We start from the raw sequence: 6,279 nt of genomic DNA, 5'->3' as shown, positions 1-6,279 counted from the left end.
TAATTTTACTAAAATATTTTAATTCTATTAACTGCACACCCAACAAATTTAAAAAAACTCTGATTGAAAAGCTCGAAGTTTAGATAAAAATGTGAGGACTTTTTATAAATTCGGTATAAAGTTTGAAAGTGTGATTTATATGGTTTTTGATAAAGCATGAATCATATTTTTATAAAAAAATATACAAAAATTTAACTTGAAAAACTTTTTTGACCGCCACTGTATGTATTATCGAAATGCCTAAAGTTTTCCATATATCAACTCAGCTAAGGCAAAAACGCCCCAGAAACTAATTTATTTATTGTCTGAGATTTTTTTTTGAACCATTATTCTCAGTTTGGCATTAAATATTCATTCCTGCCAGTAGCTAATGACTTTAAATTTGTGCAAATTGCAAAAGTTGTTATTAAAAGTTCTACTATTTCAATCTCATGCCATTAATGTATCAAAAGCAATGTAGTTTCTAGAAACTAATTATGCAACTCTTAATTAGCTGAGATTTAAGATTTATGGCATTTATAATAGCTTCAATGCTCGTAGCAATAAACACCTGTTCTATGTTGAACTGCTGACGGGCTGGCTGTGATGAGCTGCTGCATAAGAAAAATAATATTACTCTTTGAATTATTTTTTAATCGCATTCAATAAAACTTTGTTTAATGAAGGGTGAAAATTATGCCTTCCATGTAGTATTTTTTTCGCTTCGCTGGAATGCGCGCACAAGCAGAGCGACTACATAAGTAATCTTTGCTCGCGATAGCGTATATGGCGTATTCATAACTTTCAAGTCTCAGGTGAGCTACCAAAATTTGTAGCATCAATAAATGCAGCTGCAGCAGCGAAACTTTTTTGCTTGTATATTTGTGGTGCAGAAAAGTTTCAAACATTCCTTATTTGCAATCTTATCGCTAATTAGTAAATGGAAGAAAGTGTATTTCGGTTTGTTTTTATCTTATTATGAGCTCTCTCATTGTTGTTTATTGATTGGAGTCTGCCAAAGCAAATTTAGTTTTACAACAACTGGGTTTTCTGGGGTGGATAATACTTAGATAGATGGTATAATTAAGTTTATAAGTTATAGCAAATAAGGATTTATGATAAGGTAGTGAGAACGGCAATGGGTTGTGCGTTGGGTTTGGGATCCGCCACGTAAAATTCCCTTCCAGTGAAGAAGCGCAACAATGCCTCGGACGAGACCCCTCCTTATTATGACGACCACGGCAAATGTTTCAAGGACTACGATTTGAGGGTGGGAGAGAGACTCCGTCGCCGAGTACTATCGTTCACCCCGGTGGACGAGCGTCTAGCCATAATCCACATCAAAGCGAGATTCTTCAACATCTCGCTGATCTGCGCCCATGCCCCGACGGAAGAGAAGGATAAGGTATCCAAGGATCTCTTCTATGAGCGCTTGGAGCGCACGTACGAGCGCTGCCCCCGCCACGATATCAAAATCGTGCCTGGCGACTTCAATGCCAGGTTAGGCAAGGAACCACCGTCGGAAAATTCAGCCTCCACGAGGAAACGTTTGATAATGGACTGAGGCTGATCGATTTCGCCGGGGCCCGAAACATGGTAATATGCAGTACTAGCTTCAAGCATAAAAAGATTCATCAAGCTACCTGGATGTCTCCGGATCGAAAAACGAGGAACCAAATCGATCATGTTGTGATAGACGGAAGACCAAACATGAACTCGGACCACTATCTTCTTGCAGTCAAAAAACGCACGCGCCTCTGTGCAGCAAAAAATGTGCGCCCAACAATGCAAGCAAAGCTTAACGTCGAAAAGCTTCAATCACAAGAACAACCGGATAAAAATATGCCGCCCACATGGCCATGCTGCGATCGGGCGCAACGCGACCCATGTTGGACCGTTATTGGTAAGTGATGAGGGAAGACATATTTGCCAGAATAAGAAGAGAGAGGCCAAAATACGTGAATGAGAAGCGCTTGAGAAGCTGGCCTACAGGAAAAATGCTCGAAAATTTTATCAGAGCGTTAGGCGACTTACGGAAGGTTTCAAAACTAGGGCGAACTTTTGTAAGAACAACAATGGCAACCTAGTGCCCAATAGTGAGAACGAACTTAAATTATGGAGGGAACACTTTTTCACCCTACTGAATGGTAGCATCATGGAAAGATATGAAGAACCTTGTGGATGGAACCTTGTACTGCGGACTACCACCGCGAAGTCGATCAACCTCGGTCTCTTATCAGATATTTCGTCGTCCTTTGCTTGCCCACCATGACATGATTTTTGGAGTTACCCGTTATAATGGCGATTTTGGTGGGAAACTGATGCGTCGGAATTAACGACATTATTCGGCGAAGAAGCCTTCATAAATATATAACTTTTCAGTCGTAAAATTAAAATGCGCAATAATTTTTAGTATGAAATAGGAACAGGAAATAATTTTGCTCATACGCCCTAACGTACATGGCAGTAATCGTGCATGGCGTATGAGCAACATTTTTGTTTGCTAAAGTTTCTTCGTATTTATCTCTATTGTCGTATGCTTCTTCTTCGTACATGTTTTCCTTTTCGTCTCCTTATTCGTCTTCTAATCGGCTTCGTATTCGTTTTTCTCTTCGCATTCGTCTTTAGATATATTCGCGATCGTGTTTGTTGTCATTTCGACTCCATATTCAAATTCGTCAGCGTATAGGTATTTGTATTTGTCATCGTATTCGCATTCGTATGGGTATTTTTATTCGTGTTTGGCTTCATATTTGTATTAGTAGATATTGGCCTTCGTAGTCGACTGCGATTTCAAAAACAAAATGTGCAAAACAATACATGTCCTGAAACCATAAGTTGCTCTTAAAGTGACATTATCAGACATTAGCAAGAAAATTCAGTTTTGAATGCATTTCAAGGCACCACACACTTTATGACCCTACTAAATATTCATACATAAATGCATGTCTGTGTGTGTGTCTCCATATATTTTCTGCCTTCGCTAATTTTTTGCTCATTTTCATTTTCATCTTTATTCTATAAAACTCATAAAACTTTTCCAATTCCACTTAAAAAGCTTTCTTTCGCTGAAAAAACATACAGTTATCCATGTAAACATGCATGTAAGCGTATGCTTGTATATACCTTTATTTACTAGATGTTTTGCAGCGCTACAGCTCTTGAAAGTTTACAATAAAAATTCAATTATATGTTAAGTCAACAGAAATGCGTCGGTGATTGTATCGCATTCTCCGAAAAATTGTCTAAAATTTGTTGGTTTCTTTTCCAAAGAGTTGGAATTAAAAATACTCACAGCCTTAGAGGACTTATTTTACAAACTTTATACTTAATATGTTTAACAAATTTTAAACCATCTTAAGTACAAAATGTGTACACCTTCTTAACTGAATGCTGTCGCTCCACATACACACAACGCTTTACAAAAACCAATCAAAACTGAAGTCTTAGCTGTTCTTCTTTAGCCATTTAGCCGCCGTTGTCTTGCTAACTACATAGCTACTTTGTTTGTTATTCAATTGAATTATAATGAAATTAGTGCATGCAAAAGTTTTTCCATTACAAAGTGCGTACAATTAACAGGACTATGTATGTATATATACGCATTAAGCTGTTCTAGAATATAACCAAAAAAGATTTGTTTGAGGAAATTCATACCCAGTAGTGCCAAGGGCTCGGTTGACTATCAGAGGTCAGGGTAATGAATAAAATTGAGAACAAGTAATTTTTAACTCTTAATTAAGCGCATAAAGAAAGTCACATATTTAGTCTCATGGGGTCCCCAGTGACCTCAATAAAGGTGTTGAAAAAAGAGTTTTCAAAATAAAAAAACCAAGTGTGTATTATCAAAAATATAAAAGTACTCTATTATTGTTAACTTGAAAAAACAGAAGCATATTTTCGACTTCAAACTTAAAAAAAAATTAAAAACTTGCCTCTCCCAAAAAATGTTACGTTAGTGGTCGCATATTAAAGCTCTTAATTATAGTTAACTTTAAGACAGAAAACCATAACTTTGACTTCAAACTTAGATACGAAAATAAAAACTCACCTCTGCCAAAAAATTTTACGTAAGTGGTCGCATGGGGCCAAGACTTAAAAGACATGCGTACACGCCGATGTTCTGGCAGTCACTTATTTACGCACCTCGCGGGAAGAGCGCGAGCATGCTCCAAGCACTCCAAGATATTTTATTTAATTTTTTTTCAACTTGAAATAGCCTTGACCCCATGCGCCTAATTAAGGGTTAAGTAAAAAAACAAAACCGACGTCAATTCTCATATAAAAATTTAAGATTATCCTTAATTTGATGGGACCACCTGTGAGGTAACACTTTTCCTCTAAAAGATAGGACATTCACGTGGTCGAAATTTATGCGGTAACATACATAAAAAAAAATAATAATAATAATATTCCGATAATCAAACATTCATTTATTAGAATCACATATGATATACGGTTTATTCCCAAATAAACTAAGGTATAACTTTACAACTATGTATTTAGGGGTTTTCCTTAAACTAGAAAGAGCCCTGTAAACTCCGAAAAACTTGAAACTTTTATTGGGATGTCAACATGTGAATGCAATAAAAAATAACCAGTTTGTTCGATAAAATAATTCGATTTATTCGATTTTAGAAATACAAAGACTTCAAACAACCGCTTATAGATATCCAAAAAACCGGTGGAAACCCGTTTGAAAAACCGATTCAATCACCCAATTATTGATCTCAATTTAGTGTTGAATAAATATCACAAGACATTGTTTTTGTCTGCATAAATATGTACTTTGCTTTTACCAACTTTTGAATTTACAGAAATCTAACACACATACAGATACAAAAATCCATATACACACAAAAATGCACCCACATGCACTCACCAACACACAAAAAGGTACAGAGTTGTACACGAAGAACTTTTTTTCAAACAAATCCTATATAGGTAGGTACATTTGTACCTATGCTGACCACTACGTAAGGTCAGAGTATCCGATCACATGAGTGTTAAGGACGCTAATTTACTCAAAATTTATACTCACAACAACGAAATGGCATTATTATGCAGCGCCCGTTTATATATAAGTTTAACTCATTAAGTCTAACTGAACGTACTAGGGGAGATGTGCTTACAATGTAACGGTAGTTTTCGGAAAGGCGAAGAACCTAGATTTAATATATGCACCGGGTATTTAATGTTCGGCTTCGCCCGAACTTAGACTTTTTTACTTGTTTCTTCTTGTTTTTGGACCATAACATTCTTGAAGTTTAGTTATCTGTTTAACTGAACGTAATATCCTTACCAAGCAGCTATATATGCGATAGATGTCGCTGGCGGTAACCATTAGCCTTGTAACGTTCTATGACATGTTAGAAGTTACATAAATCTTGACTTTTTTGGTGTTTCTTTACAAGTGGCGGTTTGCAATCCAAACGTAAAGGTCATTAAGGACGAATCTATAACCTTAATATTAGCTGCGATTTAAGCCACCACCGAACGACAAGTGGATTTTATGAGAAGCTTTTTAAAGCGCAAAATATACCCGGAGGTTACAAATTTGCATGTTGCCCGGACCAGGGATCGCATCCAGGTACTGCGAAGCGGTAGTACCCAACGCTAAGAAACAGCGGATAATTGCTTGATTTTAAAACTATAAATAATGTTTTTTAATAAGTTTTGCCTGAACTCACCTACATATCAATTTTATAATTTATCAGATTGTTAAAATTGAAAGAAGCAAAATTTCCTAACAAAATTGTATTGTTTTAAATTTTAGCAACCTGATAAATTTAAAATCGATTTTTGAAATTGGGCATTGAAAAAAGAAATATTTACTATGGAAATCATAATGTTAATATTGTCATCGATAAACGATCTCACTCAACTAAATACAGACTTGTTTCCCTCCACTGCAGCGCCAACCGCAACCACAAACAAAATCAGCTCAAAGTGTTAAAAAGTTAAGCAATTTGCATCAAAATTACGCCAAAGTGGTGAAAATAAAGACGCAAAAAGTGAAATAAAGAAGCTGTTATGGAAAATCGAACTTTATGCAGTTCAGCGAAAAAATAAAGGGTGGAAAATTTACACTTTCAAACTCGGCTGCAGTGTCTCCTACCCAACCAGAAACTTTTTATTTGCCCTTGCTTATGCAAATGGCGAAATCTAAGAAGGGCGTTAGAAAGGAAGTAAAAAGTTACGACTTTAAAATTCACCCATGTAACAAACCGAAAGCTATGTTACATCTCTTGCATGTGTGTTTGCAATATATGTAAATATTGGAGTGTACATTAGGGTGAT

The sequence above is a fragment of the Rhagoletis pomonella genome, unplaced genomic scaffold, assembly GCF_013731165.1.
Source record: "Rhagoletis pomonella isolate Grant_MI unplaced genomic scaffold, Rhpom_1.0 Rhpom_scaffold_00001, whole genome shotgun sequence".
NCBI classification, from domain to species: Eukaryota; Metazoa; Arthropoda; class Insecta; order Diptera; family Tephritidae; genus Rhagoletis; species Rhagoletis pomonella.
This window is presented reverse-complemented; position numbering follows the sequence as displayed.